Source organism: Papaver somniferum, chromosome 7 (assembly GCF_003573695.1).
Source record: "Papaver somniferum cultivar HN1 chromosome 7, ASM357369v1, whole genome shotgun sequence".
Taxonomy (NCBI): domain Eukaryota; kingdom Viridiplantae; phylum Streptophyta; class Magnoliopsida; order Ranunculales; family Papaveraceae; genus Papaver; species Papaver somniferum.
In genome coordinates this window covers 131,497,846-131,515,884 of record NC_039364.1, presented here as the reverse complement: position 1 = coordinate 131,515,884, position 18,039 = coordinate 131,497,846, and the positions used below count along the sequence as shown (strand labels likewise).

At 36.6% G+C, this 18,039-nt stretch overlaps 1 pseudogene; it reads left to right on the top strand.

Moving 5' to 3' along the window:
• The first annotated feature begins 3,086 nt into the window (after positions 1 to 3,086).
• Positions 3,087 to 17,786, top strand: LOC113295239 (annotated as a pseudogene).
• The last annotated feature ends 253 nt before the right edge of the window (positions 17,787 to 18,039 follow it).

The window sequence follows — 18,039 nt, the reverse complement described above, 5'->3', positions numbered from 1 at the left end:
TTTCCTTTGGTAGGTTGAACCATTCCCACTTGAGAAAATGCATCTTCCTTTCGTGTACAATATGCCCCCACCAGAAATTTCTGATTATTTGTGTGAGTTTGTTGAGTACAACTTTAGGGATAACAGAAGTTGCCATGTAGTATACTTGGATAAGTGCAAGAACAACTTGAATAAGAGTTGTACGACCTGCATGGGTAAGTGAAATTCTTTTCCAACCTGCTAGTTTTTCGTCAAATTTATCAATGAGAAAGGAAAAATTTGAAATAGTGTTTCCTTGTTGCAGTATCTTGACTCCCAGATATTTATCACCTTTTTCCATTCTTGTAACCCCCAGGGCGGTTATAATCTCATTGCATCTTTCGTCTGACACACTCATGCTAAAATGGATGGATGATTTTCTGTAATTGACTAGTTGACCGGAACCATTGTAGTATTACTGCATGATTTCAGTGATAGAGTTGATAGTGGTCTCATTTGTGTTTCCAAACAACATCACATCATCAGGAAACAAAATATGGCTTACACTTGGAACTCTTCGATTCAGTTGGTATCCATTGTAAAGTCCATCTTGTTCCATCCTGTTAATGATACTAGATAGTGTGTGAGAGCAAATAATGAACAAATAGGGTGCGAGATGACACCCTTTTCTGATTCCCCTTTCTCCAAAGAAAAAACCCTCCAACTGGCCATTTATCAGAATAAAGGAAGAAGTAGTTTCAACACAGCTCAAAATAAGATTATGAATTCTACCAGTTATGCCAAAACTATTGAGCGCATGCTTAAGAAAATTCCAATCTACCCTATCATAGGCTTTGCTCATGTCTAGTTTAAGAGCGAAAACACCTTGTTTTAAGTTGGATGTATGCATCGAATGGAAAATTTCTTTAGCAACCACAATATTATCCAAAATTTGCCTCCCCGGAATGAATGCAGACTGATTTTTATCGATAAGATTGTCTAGAAGAGGACTAAGCTTGTTAGTGATGATTTTAGCTACTACTTTGTACAAGACATTGCATAAAGCAAATGGTCGATAGTTGACATCACTAGCAACATTTTTATTTTTTGGGATCAAGGATATGTGAGTGTGGTTTAAACCAGCAGGTATTGAGGAATATCTAAAGCAATCTTGAACAAGACTTATAGCTTCTTGGCCTACAACATTACAACATTTTTTGTAAAAAAGCGCTGGAAAGCCGTCAGGACCTGGGGATTTAAGGGAACCCATTTTCTTAATTATATTAAATATTTCATCACCTGAATGAACAACACTAAGGGAGCTGCAATCATTTGAGATATGACATGAGAGTTCTCAACTGGCAGGAGACTTGGATTAACATTAGGGTCTTTAGAGAACATGTTATTAAAGTGAGAAATGAGAATATTTTTAATGTTATCATGCTCGGAGGTCCATTCACCATCAGCATTCTTAATAAAATATATTTTATTTCTACTTCTCCTATGGATCACAGAAACATGAAATACCTGGGTATTTTTGTCGGTAGAAGGAATCCATTTCAATTTATTCCTTTGCCGCCAGAACATTCTGTTTCTCCTCTCCAGACTGGCAATCTTTTGGCAGATAGCATTCTCTTTCTCCCTTGTGTCATCCAAGTGAGCATTGGTTTGTAAGTCCACTAACTTTTGCTCCTCGTTATCCATTTCTCTCTTAGTGTCACCAAATGTATCTTTGATCCATTTGATAAGCCTTTTTCAAAGCTCATCTAGTCTGGTAATCATATTACCGTATGAATTTTCCCACTTGTCTTGAATAATGTCTTTGAACTGGGGATGGTCAGTCCAATAGAATTTAAATTTGTAGTTAGGCTTTCTTTTCGGAGGGTTCCTCATGGTGTTTAGAATGATAGGTGAATGGTCACTATCAATTCTAGGAAGGTGCAGCACTGCGTCATCAGGGAAAAGAAGTCTCCACTCAATGTTGCAAATAGCCCTATATAAATTTTCAAATATTTGAGTTGACTGGACAACATTATTTGACCACGTGAAGGCAGGTCTGGCGAAACCCAAGTCTATATAACATCTCTTTCTCTGACTAGATTCCTGAATTCATTGCAGCTGATATCGGTATTAGGTGAGCCACCATGTTTCTCATGTTGATGCATCAGAACATTTAAATCACCGATAATGCACCATGGATCGGAAATTGTATCGATTGTGCAAGAAATGCTTCTCCAAAAATGATATCTAAAGGGGTGAGCTGGTGGTCCATAGATACAAAGAAGGTTCCATCTTGGAGTGCAAAGTTTGGGTTCAATGATGCAGTGGATCAGATTCTGGGTCTTGGAAGCAATTTTGATGTCAACATTGTCTTTCCATAATACTGCCAGTCCACCATTTCTTCCTTGAGATGGGATATAATCAAAGTTCCTGAAATTTAAAGAGCCGAGAATCCTCAAACTATTTCTCTCGTTAAGTCTTGTTTCAGAGATAAAAAGGATTGAGGGATTACAGCTGCACAAGAATGAGTTCAATGTTAGAATTTTCGTCTCATTCCCTAATCCACGACAGTTCCACGATTGTACTAACATTTCCCTTGCGACTTTTCCAGGAAAGTTGCCATAGCCTCTTCTTCACTTAAGTGAAAATGCTTCAGTGGAGGGTCACAATCCATTGGAAAAGCTGTCTCTTGCTGCCAACATGTTGAAAGATATCAGCTTGAGCGAGTTTTGGTGAGGTTCTTGCCATCCTTTTCCACTGTCTCATTTTCTTGAAATTAGCTTGATCAATTGATGGGGGTGATGGTGGTGGGGAAGCGGATTGATTAAGCTGACCTTCTGTAGAAACAATGCTCCCATACTTATTTTGGTTGGTTTTGGGTGGGGCGGGGTTAGGAGGTTTATTGGGATAGGGTTTTTTGATGGTTTTTTCTGGTTTTTGGATAATAATTTTGGATTGGGTATTTTACGGGTTTTATATATTAGTTTTGAATTGGGTATTTTTTGTGTTCCGGTCAGTGGTTTTGGGATGGGTTGGTGGACTTGTAACGGCTGAATTTTTCAACTTTAGAGTTTCAGAATTGGGCATTGAATTGATTGGGGAGGAAATTACGGAATCATTAATATGAGATGGGGATTTATTGGTATTAATGATGATTTGGTTTTCTTCTGGATTCTCAATGGAATTTGAAACTGAAAAAGGTAAAAGATTTTCCGTTAAATGTGGTTGATGGGTTGTGATTGTTGGCAGTGATTCTGGGGTTGGGTTGATTGGTTGGTCTGCTTGCCGGACAAGAAGTGAGTTTTCCGTTGATGCTTGTTCCACCAGGTTGACTAATTCCAACTGGGGATGAGTGAGTTTTTGAGAAAGGATTGAACTGACTTGGTTTTGGCTTGTAATTGGCATTGATTTCTCCAGTAAAACGGGAAAAATTCTTGTCCTACATCTTCTCAATGAAGGTTTCAGGGGAGTAGAAACCCATTTTCTCACATTCCTTGGATAAATCTGGACATTGTTTCATAACATGACCAAACTTTCCACAGAGAAAACATATTTTTGGTAGGCGTTCATACCTGAACTTAACATTGCACTCCTTCCTTGATGGCAGAGTGAATTTCATCTCTTGCTTTAACGCCTTGGTGATGTCAATCTTGACTCTAACTTTTGCAAATTTTCCCCATTTGGATTGATCTTCTGCAGAAATTGGATATGGATACCCAATTTTGGAATCTATGAATTCTACTACCTTTATATTTTAAGTACTCATGGGAAAATCATGAATTTGCACTGTAAAATCCGCGTATTTGAATTCATATTCATGGGGTAATTTATGTGGATCACAAATTTCCATGAGAAGGATGTATTCATTGATTTACCATGGATATTTTGTGATAACCATATTGAAATCTCATCCCAATTCGAACTTGACAAGATACATATCTTGACCAAAATCAGTAACTTCAATAATTCCAGAAGGTCTCCAAGATCTTTGAAGAAGATTGAACATGATATTAAGATCATAAGCTCTTCGTGTGATGGTAGTGATGACAAGATAGAACTTAGGGTTATTTTCATATCAGTTAGGTCTTCTGGGATTTTAAAAGTTGTGTTGTCTTGATTGAGTAGATGCATAGATCCTCACAGTCAATTTCGTTCTGGTTTGTGGAGATGGAAGCCATTGACATAAAGGAAGGGGAAAAAACAGAAGAGAACAAGAGGGAGGGAGAAATAAAATAACAAATTGGGAGAAAAAATAAATCTTGAGAGAGAAAAAAAATAAACTATTATACTTGGACTTGAGTAAGGGAGGAAAACAGTCGTCCTTTTGACGAGAAAAGAATCATCCTAGCGATGAAGAAAAAGTCGTCCTGGCGACAAGAACTAATGTGCTGAATTGCTGATCAATAAAACTAACTCCCAATAATGATTTGTACTAATATCTAAAACTTCATAGATAAATTGATTCATACAACAACAAAAAGAAAAACTCAGCATAATAAATTTAAAACAAAAATCCTGATTATTAGTATAAAATAAAATAGATAAATCAATATGGTTTTGATGCTAAAATAGGTTTTGGTTTTGATATTAGGTAGAAACCCCTATGTCAAAAGCTTTACAAAAATCTTGATACAACGCCTTTTTTTTCCCCAATAAATCATATGCTTTTATTTTTATCTCTTGTATAGATAAAATCATGAGATGAAGAATAACTAATGAAAATGATGGGTGAAAGGGTTTAGTTTTCTTTTGTTGTTTAGAAGGAAAATCAGAGAGAGAAAGAAAGGGATAAAAATGATAGCTACCTTTTTTGTTTTCTTTTTGTTTTCATTCTGTTATAAGTAACATTCACTCAAGAAAAGAATAGACAAATAAAACCCATAGTGTCAATATCTATTTTATTTTATTAGGAAACATTTTTAATCAAATCAACCACGTGCATGCAAATAAAACCCATTGATTTAGATTTTAATTCCTGATTTTAATTTTATTTCCTTAATGCTATTTATTAATTCAAACTTACCAAAAGAAAGTAAACATCTCCTTTAATATATTTATTTTAGTAAAACAATTCATACATCCTAATACAAATAAATTCCTTAAATTATTATTAATGATGTTTCTATTTTTATTCAATATAACTTTCATACACCTAGACATAATTTCACATTTATATATTAAAGTAAATTTCTTTAATTTTGTTATATCAGACGCATGCAATTAACAGTAATCTATAAATTTCCTGATTCATCTTTATAAACTTAAATACAAATATATATATATATATATATATTATTTTATATAGGAAAATATATATATATATATATGTTCTTTACTTACCTATTAACTAATGTAAGAGATACACACACAAATTTTTCATAAGGGCCAAGTCATTAAATTGACAAAATAGTTCAAAATCTTCCATTTTAAGTTTCCTTATGTATCTAAAATCCATTTTATAATTAGCTAGATAAAAATAATAAATCTCTTTCCTAATATTAAGAAAACAATAATTCTGTTTAGCCCACTAATTCAAACCACCGTCAAACCCATCGCTGAGGTGGCAATGACGTGGCTTGAGTTTTCTTTTCTGTATGTTCTGTTCTCTGTTCTCAATCTTCTCCTCTTGATGGAAATTATCATTTGAATCTTGGGCGTCGGAGATATCATTAAGGTCAACAACAACAACATCAGGATATCACCGAACATTGTGAACAAATATCCCCACACTTGAGGCAGCATCTCTGCAATCGTGTAAGTATTACTTTCTGTAAATGATTTTTTCATTATTTGAAACCCTAATTTAGAATTTGAATTTGGGTAGATTTTGGTACAATGGAAATCTTGTTGTAATCAAATGGATAGGATTTTTAAAAATCAAATGCGTACACATACTAAAGTGCCTTGAATCTTATGTAGGATTGTGAAAAATATGATTAGTACAATAGAATGCGTGTTGTGTCCCAAGGATTTATCTATGAAGTTGACAAATAGTGCTACTGAAAAGCATATGTTACATGAACTTATAGCATGTCTGATATTTCTCACATGAACTTCAAAATACTTCATAATTTTGGTCCAAATTTAAGATCTTTTATTGTTAATGTTGACAATTAGACCTCAGTATCCAGCAGTTTCTTGGCCATCCTAAGTTTAATGAGATAGAACTAGGACTGTGTTTTTTTGTACTTTCTATTGATTTCACTTGCAACTGCATATCATCGTTATATATGGATAAATGCAAAGTTACCAAGGCTCTCGCAAAATTTTCCCGTTGGTTTTTACAGTTGGTATTGACTTTCTTTCTGAATTTACTTGGAACTAATAACTCTTAATTCTTAGAACATTTGGCACCATCCTTCGCACATTGGTGATGGCATCACTTATGCTTGGCTAGATGGATATGATTCAGTCCCTACAGAAATTGCTACCAATCAACCTGGAACATGTTTTCTTTAGATTTATGTTGCTTTGGTTTAAATAGTAGTAAAGAAATGTTAAATTTGTTTTTCAGGAGTTTGGTTTTAAAAGACATGACAAAAGAGGTGATGCCACTTCTTGTACTAGTCTGTCTACCTCCTATCGTGACTCCTTTTGAGTTTGGTATCTTGGCAGAGATGACAGTGATGGCCGCTGTATGCAGATTTTCTTTTGGTACTTGTTGGTTTTTTTGGTTCTATGTGATTTACCACCTCTCAGGTCTGACACTTCTGTGCACCCACTCTTTGCATCCCTAAAAATTAAAAAAAAATTGATTGATACTTTCCTTTATGTATAAAAACGGTTCAAGCATCCAAGGTGATGGTGATTCATACCGGTTGGATATGTGTGCTTGGTCTCTTATTACAATCAAATTGTATCTACCTTTGTTTAGATAGTTATTCTTTTATTTTTTCACATGTGAAAGAGATGTTACTCCTTTTACACTTGTGTCTACCTTTCTTTAGAATTATAGAATTGAGGTGTAATAACCTTCTAGTTGTTCTTACAGGTGTTCTTTGGTCTGACAATGCTGAAGTCGCAGAAATTCTACAACAAAAATAGCTGATCATTACCTGCTTTCTTCTTTTTTTATTTCCCATCTATGTATTTAGTTTTCTTGGGGTTATGACTCCCCGTTTAGGTGCATCTGTTGTACATTTTTCTCTCAAATTTTTTTGCTTAAAATTTCATACTGCATTACATCTCAATTTGCATCACAGTATACACGAAATCAAAATATCGAAGAGACTACTGCGTTATCAGTGTTCATACATAATCAGTCATCGAATGAAGGAGGTCTTTGATGTACAGATTAAGATTCCTTCTTAACCAAAAAGAAGAGACTTAATACTGCGTAGTGGGTACTATCAAAAACCACGTGCACACAAAGAAACATGGTCTTTCATCTACACATAAACATTCCCACCAAGACAGAGTGCACAAAAAAACCCATAGATAGACAACATGACCACACTAGAGATGAGACTTCCCAACAAAACTAACTTTTCCTTTGGATAAAGGCATCACAAAATGTTATAACCAACGGAATTGTGTTTTGTTTGTTAAGCTTGCGATTTGGAGGTTTTCTAGAGTTGGATCGAAGAGAGATAAGAAACCTAAAACTTTATTAACAAAGCGAAAATCCTTTTTGATCAAGTACTAAACACCTTTGCTCCATGGATCTGATGATTGAAGATTTTTCATTACTTAGTTTTACAGCCAGAACTAGGGCGAGATGAAGGAGAATTTTGTTTCGCCAAATTTGTTCTGGAAAAAAGAAGAAGGAAATAAAAGAACTAAACACGTTAGGAGAAAGAAAAAAGACGAAGAAAACAGAAAAGTCAATCCACCTCAGCGCCACATCAACGGTGGGTTTGATAGTGGATTTGAATTGGTGGGTTGAGTAGAATTATTGTTAAGAAAAATGTCAAAAATTAATTATATATAACTACCAATCAATTGTTGCCATAAATAATTAAGTCCTAATTAGTTAAATATTCAAAATAAAAAGATGATTTATATTTTCAAGATATACTAAAAGCATAAACAATTAAATTTAATTAATTTTTTTCGGAACCATAAGCATACTCATAACTAAATATTTATTCTTTACAAATTAAGATTTATATTATAATACGAATAAGTAATATGTATAGGGTTTTAAACGCGAAAATCATTTTAAGAAAATTACGGGGTTTTACACTATTAACCCCTTAAATACAGGGTGCTACACCTCTTGTGTGATACTAGTTGCGTACTAGAGTCGATTCTCCTTTAGCCTAGGTTTTTCCTAAAATCATTATAGGTTAACGACTTAAAGATTTCATTGGGATTCTGAAGCCATACCCGACTATTTTCTATGTAGTGGCGTGTTGTGATCTTACTTGTTCTATCGTATTGAGTACTATCTTCTCTAAGATTGGCTCGAGTTTTATCTCCGATAGGTAAGATATAAAAAGTTGTAGATGGTGGATTTTCAACAAAGGGAAAAAACGTAAAATCAAGAGGCATGTTTTTGACGCGGCTTTCAGGCATGCAACGATTCATATTTTACGAAGCCATGATGAATATGTTTTCGAAAAGCCTCCATCAGCTGAGCGTTCGATCCCTGGCATTTCATCGTGCCCTCTATGCAGAATAACATATTTGGGCGGTTCTCCATAGATGGAGGACTTAACGCCTTCAGGACGTCGGTGATACTCACTGTTCCCTGATTGCAGGAGAGTGACCCACCTCCACATAGAAGAATAGTTGGGCGGCGGACGCCTTCAGGACGTCGGTGACACTTCACCGTTTCCTGATTATGTGGAGAGAGTGCATAGATTCAGGCGGTTCTCCGTATATTGATAACACTAACGCCTTCAGGTCGTAAACAACATCGTGACTCCCTGACTGTGCACCACTCAGAATAGATGTGACGCTTTAACTGGCTAATATCTTTTTTGAAGTAGATTACCTATGTCGTGACATTCACTACTGAATTCCCAGAATAATCTATCATTGATCCTATTCCATGGTCGAATCCACGGCCTGATCCCATGGAATGGCAATAACAATTGCTCCTATTCCATGGCCGAATCCACGACCTGATCCCATGGAATGGCAATAAACAATTGTTCTGATTCTATGATCGAATCCACGGCTTGATCTCATAGAATATCAATGAAACAACTGTATTATCTCATTACACCGATTTCATCCACTATCTCATGAAATGGTGATAGATAAATCTTAATTACTCTGATTCTATGGTCGAATCCACGATCCCATAAGATGGTAATGCTCGTTTTATTATTCTGAATTCATAGTCGAATCTACATCTGATCCTATGAATTAGTAATGAACAACTATTCATTTTTATTACTTAGTTTCATGAATTATTCTCCACTGAATTTCATAAATTAGTAATAAATACTCAACAACCGGGCATCTGGACCATCACTGAGTAAGCCCCACAAAAATGGTGCAAGTGTACTCGACAATGATGCACGACTGAGCACCCAGATGCACGAACGAGCATCCAAAAACATGAAACAATGGGGAATCCCTCGCAAAACAGGAGAAAACATTAAAATATTAATAAAATAATGGAGGCGCTCACGGTGGGCCCACCGTCCCGCCAGCCGGCCGTGCCCTAGCCACAGTCGGTCCGCGCCCCTCCCATTATTTTTCCTTATTTTATTTTCATAAACTCATGAGGGTTCTCCATCTTAGCAAAATTCCTTATTTTGTGCAAAACTTGTGAATTCACCATAACTTGGTGGATTCTCCAAATAATATTATAAAATAAGGAAAAGTGTGCGGGACCGGGTAACCCCCGGCCATGCCCAAGCCGTGGCCGGTCCCACACCTCACAATCCTTAGCTTTTTATAATTAAACTCCTTGTTTCAATAAAAACTCATGGATTCTCCATATCTTCATGGATTCTCCATATCTTCAAGGACTCTCCATAACTTCAAGGATTCATGAAAAATAATAATAAAATAGGGAAAGGTGTGCGGGACCGGGCAACTTGGCCGGCCGGCCATGCCTTAGCCGTGGCCGGTCCCACACCTTGCAATCCCTAATTTCTCATAATTATTATTTTCCCAATTCATGAAACTCATGAGTTTGAGTAAAATTCGTGAGTTCTCCATATTTTCTCAAATATTGCTCGAATCACGAAAAACCAAAAGCCAACATGGTCGCACCGTCGGCTAGCCTCTCACGGCAATTTTAAATATTAAAACATTCTTATTTTAATATTTTTAAAATATTGATGAATTGAGCATACATGCTCATTCCACCAAAAAATCGAGAATTCTCATCCAAGATGAAACTCTTCTGAAAATTCACGATATTGCTCAAATGCGCATCAGAAAATACTGAAACTCTCAGTATGGAGACACTGACATTATGGTAACATGTGCATGCCTCTATGACCGACCAGTTCGTTCCTAGGGCTTGCACGAAGTTGGTCCCACACGTGTTCGCAATTCTGACCTAATTTGCTCAATTGCTCATACTGGGCCCGAACTCTCTCCAACCAACTGGAGAATCCTCCAAACAACCAACAATCGGTCACGTGACCACCAAGAGCCGGTCACATGCCCTCTTGGTCGGCCCCATCTCTCATACCTAGGTTTTACACCTAATGTTGAACCCATCAATATTTTCAGTAAATGGTGAATCCACCATTTATTCATGATTTCTCACCAACTCTCAAACTGAGAATCCTGGTGCGTGGCACCACATGAACGTTCCTCATCCCATGTGGTCGGTCCCTATCATTCATGATCAATTTTCAACAATTCCCCAATTGATGGAGGACTGACCAAAAATTAGGGTTTTCGAATGAACGCTCCGTGAAACCATCATTCTGAGCACTCTTAGAACACTAATAAAATTTACGTTGATTCACTAATCAACATCAATATTTTAATTGGTATTTTACTGGGTCAAGTCACCAGTAAATAGTTGGCTGAATCGAGCAACACTTGCTCGATTACCCAAATATAATCAATATTCGGCAATTCATCGATAATTCGTTGAATTGAGCAATACTTGCTCAGTTGCACGTCATATTATCAAAATCGTTAATTTGGTGAATTGAGCAATACTTGCTCAGTTTCCCATCAAATTCTTAATATTCAGTAATTTGCAGAGTTGAGCAATACTTTCTCAGTTGCCCATCAAATTCTTAATATTCAGTAATTTGCAGAGTTGAGCAATACTTGCTCAGTTGTCCATCAAATTCTCAATATTTGCAGAATTGAGCAATACTTGCTCAGTTGCTCATTAAATTCTCGTAATTCGCAGAATTGAGAAATACTTACTCAATCGCCCAACTAGTTGGTAATCCATCATACTGACATCTTTTCAGAGAACTACATGTTCAACCCATGAATCGCCGAGCATTCACCATCCATGCTTGATTCACCAAACTTAGACTCATTGTCTAATCAGTCAACAATTGACTAATCAAAACACGTCTGCCCCGCAGACTCCATGATTTTTGAGACATCAATCACGTCACAAATGAGGGGATATCACTTAGGGTTTTGGTCCGGCGGTCTATGGCACGTGGATTCATACACAACGAGAAATGTGCGTAAGTCGTGTAAACGGTTGAAGGAGTTAGCAAAGTAGTGGGTGCAAGATCAGTCAAGTTTCCACACGACATGGAACTGACTTTACCATGATCTCATATCTTAAATTTTTTGAGGTGAATGGGGATCAAATGATTGTTTAGGCATTAGATCATTAGTAAGATATAGGTGTCTCAAATTCTCAACCTTTTTGTTTCTCTTAATTGCAGGGGGATTAAGGTCAAAGATGATAAAGATGGGTCCTCGCCTCATGCTTCTATACTTGCAACCCAAGATGTTGCAACATGGTGATAGGTATTTGGTCGCTAATTTATACTTAGTTCTCTTTTTAATGCCCACCTTAATGTTGGTCTCAGCTGATAATATGATTTTATGCATTAGGATATGTTAGCTGAAAATCAGGTTTTATGCATAATTTGGAGGGGTGTACATATTAGTGCATTAGTGAAATTCCCAAGAAAATGTAGATTTGTATGTGGTTATGAATGATCGTCTTTATGCATGTTTGTAGTGGTGTACATATTGGTGCAACTGTGTATATATTTTCCATGAAAAAGTAGGTTTGTGCGTGGTTAACACATTTGTGCACCTGTGTATATTCCATGAAAAGGTAGGTTTCTCGTGTTTTACAGCGCTGTACATATTGGTGCACCTATTTAATTTTCATGAAAACATAGGTTTGTATGTGATAGTGAATGATCGGCTTTATGCATGTTTTGAAAGTTATGTTTTTCTGTGGAAGTTGTATTGAATTCTAATATGTTTCAATTTGGTTTGCAGCATGTGACTGCTTTGTCAAGAATGGAAACTTTGGGTTTGTGCAGTTAGGCCCAAATGAACTGTGTCTCTTTAATTTAATAACTGCCTAAATTTTCGTTTTCATCTCTTTTTTTTGGCTTTGTTTCTTATGTGGTTGGTGGTGAAAGGTTATCACTTTTTTTTCAAGTTGAATAACTGGTGCTATTGAGATGGTAGAACTCTGAAGTGGTGATCTAGTGAGTAAATATGAAATGCCGATGGAATTGCAAAGATAAAATCTGAAATGTGTGATGTTGGTGGTACTGAGGAGCAGGAATTTATGTTGCTGTTGGATGGGTAGTGTTGCTGCAGAGAAGTGCAGCTAAAGTTGGAAAGCTACAGAAACGGATAATAAATTTGAGTTGAATGGTTGAGGTGTTGTAGTTGTTTGAAGCAGTAGGTTAAGAGTGGTTGAGCATAGGAGCTGATGTTGGTAATGAGTTTGGGTTGTACACAGGTTGTATTTTTGTAGATGTTTACATGTTTGGCCACCAATGTAAACTAAGTTTTTTAAATAATAAGAATTATATAGTCATATGGGTACTCTTTTTGTAGCTTTCGGAAAGAGCTTTCCGAATATATAAAGTTTGCGAATTCTGGACAAACGGTTCGAAAGATAAATTGATTTTAATTATTTTGTTATATTATTTAAAACTGCCGACATCATCATAAGTCACTTTGGACTAAACTGTAAATATTTGGACTAAATTGTAAATCAGGAAAGTTATTTGTGTACTTTCCATAAAAAAAGACTAATTTGTACTTAATTAAATGGGTTAGGACTACCTAGTATATTTGGATGGAATTTTGGACTAAATCGTATTTTTCCCAGTAGCTTATTTATGAATTCACGTCATATTGACCCGAAATCAAATTAGCTGACCATAGTTAGCTTTCCCTATTAGAACCAGAAGTGGCTTTGTCCGTAATAATTTCACTTTTTTATCTCAAATAACCCAACTTTTTGGAACAGCCATCTAATCCAAGCCTTCCTACGAAAAGAAGTACTACTAGTGCATTTTTCTTTCTGTACCTATTCAAACGGAAGTTTCGCATTTTCAGGTAAGATTTCTTTGTCTTTCTAAAAAAAATTTCTTTTCAAAGTCTTCAATTTTTCTTTTGTTTGATGATCATCAAATTTGAAACCCTAATAGTACTAAGTTGCTCTTATTTTCTTTTGATAATCTTCATTTTATCTGATTGTTTTTGTTATACAGAGTTTATATATGTAATGTACTAACAAATGAGAATGATCTAAGTTAGTTTTAATTTTTATTTGATAGGTTATTTTGTTAGTGAAGAATGAATATTGAATTATTAGGAGAATCCAACCCCTAAAACTTCCAGTTAAGAGTGCTATCTATGCATGGGGATACAAACCAACTGGGCAACAGGAAGGACATGTAAGGAATCTCATCTGAGGATTCCTAAACATCTTCCTCCTGAGCTTTTTGGTTGTCCGGGAGCTGGGAGTTCACGGTGGTTAGATATTGCTTGTGGTCGAGAGCATACTGCAGCTGTGGCCTCAGACGGGTCTCTTTTCACTTGGGGTTTAATTTCTTTCTTATTTCTATTATATAGGTCTTGTGTAGATAGTTTTGAATTCCTCTTCGGTTTAGGCAGAGTAAGTAGGAGTTTAGTGATAGATAACATCCTCATCTTGTCATATCAGTATATCATTTGTATACCTTATTCTTGACTTAAGCTGCTGCTTGATACAATTTATTCAGGGTTGTTTTTACTATTTTGGAGATGAAATCTTTTATTTTTGTTAGATGTTTGCTAGCAATTGAGGGGCACTTGCCAGTGATTTTTATGTTATCAGGCTTTTCGTTTGTGTTTCATCGTCTTCTTGTGTTTTTCAAGTTTTGTATCGTGCAAGGATATACTGTATAGCTCATTACTCTTAGTTTCTTAGGGGCAAATGACTTTGGTCAGTTGGGAGATGGATCTGAGGAAGCTAGGAAACACCCTCAAAAAGTGAAGGCATTGGAAATAGAATTTGTGAAAACCGTATCCTGCGGAGCACATTGTACAGCTGCTATTGCAGAATCTCGCGATAATGGGACCATCTCCAGTAGTAGACTTTGGGTGTGGGGGCAAAATCAGGTTTTTGTAGATTCCTACCTGTCATTTTGTAGATGCATAAGATTGTCGAACTTACATTTGTTTTACCATCTCAGGGTTCAAATTGTCCACGTCTCTATTGGGGAGCCTTCAAACCAAACACGGTATAAAATAAATACTAACTTACTTACTGATCGTCGCAAGATATAGTTTGATACCAATGAATGAACGTTTGGAATCTGTTGTTATGGGTTGAAAAAAACATGTGCTCTAAAATATGCTTGCAAGACACACATGATTATTACAAACTCCTACGGTTCTATCCAAATTTTATGTGCACTGTGCAGATCGTTCGCCAAGTTTCTTGTGGTGCAGTTCATGCTGTGGCTTTATCAGATGATGGCCTGGTACAAGCATGGGGTAAGTTTTTGGTTGGTTGGTAACTTTTCTTTAATAGGTTCTCCATTCGAAGTTAGCTTGATATGTCCGCTTGGTGAATGTATATTTTTTAATAAGTTTGAAGTTCCTTTCTTAACCTAATTTTCTATTTCTATAATGATTTACAAGCTTAAAAACTCTTATGATTTAACCAGGTTACAATGAATACGGTCAACTTGGAAGAGGTTTTACTTGTGAAGGACTGCAGAAGGCTCGAATTTTAAATGGTTTTGCGAGGTTCCTTGATGAAGCCTCTGAGCTTGTTAAGATAATCCAAGTGTCATGCGGGGAGTACCACAGTGCAGCTATATCAGAAAATGGAGAGTTGTAAGTAATCTGAAAGAATTTTGATAGCTGAAATAGTTATTACTAAAGATGTGGTTTTCCACATGACACAAATTGATGCCTTATAAAGGTTTTGAAAAGCTCTTAGAACCCAGAACTTGAGTACTTGGAATCTGGGAAGATGCAATAGATATGTCTCATCCTGACACCCCTATCCATTGTTCAATATTTCTCTCCAACTCTTATGATTTAGCATCAAAATATATTCACTATTGAGATTCTGGCCATTTAGAGGTTTGTGATATTTGTTTCCTAAAGGCATCATTGCTACTAATTCAGTGAGTCTTTATTTTATCTGTATGATGTGTGTAATCGCACGTGAATACCCATTTCTCCAGATCTATATATTTTGGTGTAGTTTATTTTGTGATCTTGTTATGTGAAAGTAATTTTCGTAGTTTGCATGTTTACTCCTTCGTGTGTGCCAAGGTGTTGGTACCTAATGTATGTTTGGAAATTAATCTCATACCTTCTTCTCGATTTTCAACTAAGTGCCTCTCCAAATAATAAATCTATCTTCAATTTGGTAGTGCATCAACAAGAATTGTACTCTTCTCTAAACTAGCTAGATATTGATTGGCACAACCATTTCTTCTCTTCATATATTCACCATGGAACTAGAGAAGTCACCGGCAAAGAAGCAGGGTTGCTCTTAAACATTAGATGACCAACCTAGGTTGCTAAGGTATTTCTTTTGATTACTTATGAATGTCAATCTTATGTGATGCTTACTGTGTGGGTGGCTTGCGAAAGTGCTGTGATTGCATCATCATTAATTATGCATCTATTACATGCAACACAATTAGCTTCACTCTGTATTAGTGTAGGACACCACAATATTGTGATGCCACATTTCTCAACTGATTGTTTTCTGAACACGGTCAAGATTCTGGGTTCGTATTATGCTGTATGCTGGTTATCTACTTCTCTACTGTCTGACATCATTTCTAGTTTAAACTTTCTGTGTCCCAATGATTATGGTTGATCTGATTAAGTTCTCATTTCAATGAATATATCCTCTTTTCTGAACTCTCACAGAAAATAACGTATTTGTGGACTTATTTGACTTTATATTGCATGTTTTTGGATCTTCCAGATATACTTGGGGGCTAGGAAATATGGGTCAACTTGGTCATGTTTCTCTTCAGTGTGGTGACAAAGAACTCTTGCCCAGGCGAGTGGCTGCTCTTAATGATATAACAATTAGGGATGTCGCATGTGTGGCGGGGTACATACTTGTGCTATATCTGCGAAGGGAGCTCTTTATGCTTGGGGTGGTGGTCAAGCTGCGCAACTAGGTCTTGGCGCACAGAATAGTCTTTTCTCTCGTATTCCAAACGAGTGTTATTCATTGTTCCGAGATATTCCCGTCTTGGTTCTTCCTGAAGGTGTGCAACTTGTTTCATGTGGACATTCTCATACTTTAATTTGCACAAGAGATGGAAAGATTCGTGGATGGGGTTATAATGGTTATGGTCAAGCAGCTAATGGCAAATCCTTATATGCATGGTATCCATCACCAGTTGACTGGTAATGTCCTTTAACCTTTTATAGCTGAAGGCTTTCTCTGAACTTGAGTCTGATACCCTTTTCTAAGCGTGGGCGAGTACAATACACAACTTGAGTAGTGAGACTAGAGATGGTTAAACCTTTGTACAGTAGCAGGCCACACCTTGGTGACCTGTGGTTTAGCCCACCTACCTTACAAGTGGCTGTGAAAACCTCATCTGTTGATGCATATGGTTTTTTTACCCTATACAAGCTTATTCATGCAGGTGCATTGGAGAGGTACGAAAATTAGCTGCTGGTGGTGGCCATTCAGCTGTGCTGACTGATGCATGTTCCCTGAAAGAGTTATGTGAATTCAGCCTTGCTGACAGTGTGACTCCTTCAAATGTGTCTGCGATCAGCGATGTTGCTTACAGAACAGGGTCTGATGCTTTGGCACGCCTTTGTGAAAAACTGAGGTATAACCATAATATACCCTTTCATATGTGACTTCGTAAAGATCAGTCAGTTATCCTCTATAAGCAGTACATTCTACCGACACCCCAATGGCCAATTTTTGAACTATAAAGTCCGTCTGATAAAAAAAAAAAGAACTATAAAGTCTGTTATCATACCTAGTAAAGCCAGGGCTTGGTATGTCCCAATCCATTTTCTTTATTTACATCTTGATTCTAGCTCGCTTAGTTTTTCTTGGAATTGGAAGTGTTCTCAGCACTAAAACGTGTCTTGTTTGGAGTCTTCAGCACAGGTATTCTTAGTGGTGGAGACTGCAACTGCGGAGATTGACGTGGTTTGATGGAGTCCAAATTCGACAACCCGAAGAAGTGAAGCTGCTGAACCCTACCTTCCATTGTTATTCATTCGACATTGTTGCTGATCAGGATTTTCGGAAATCAAACCACTATTTATTTATTATTCAATCAAGCATTGGTGGATTGTTTACTCATCTGTAAATTATACTCTCTACTATGTAGTTAGGTGGTCTCCATTTGGAGTTATTTGTATACGTGTCTATGTTGTAAAAGGGGGGAGCAAAAGGCAGGAGCTTGTCAGATAATAAAGAAAATGTACCTTCATGTTAAATCAATACTTTCGTTTAATCTCGTGGTGCAAGAGTTATTTCTGGATGTCAGGTACCGATCCTAAAATTGTCATAATTCCATGGGTAGAACTCAACTCGAAAACCGATTGATTAGAAGAGGGAACTCATTGACTTATAAACTATCAATTAAGCCCCATCTAACCAGTGTGGGACTAGGATCCCAACAACCCACCATGCTTCCAGACCCAACGTCCTCGTTGGCCTACTCTATCGACACTGATCCGAAGGTAGTCCTTTCTCTTATGGCGGCT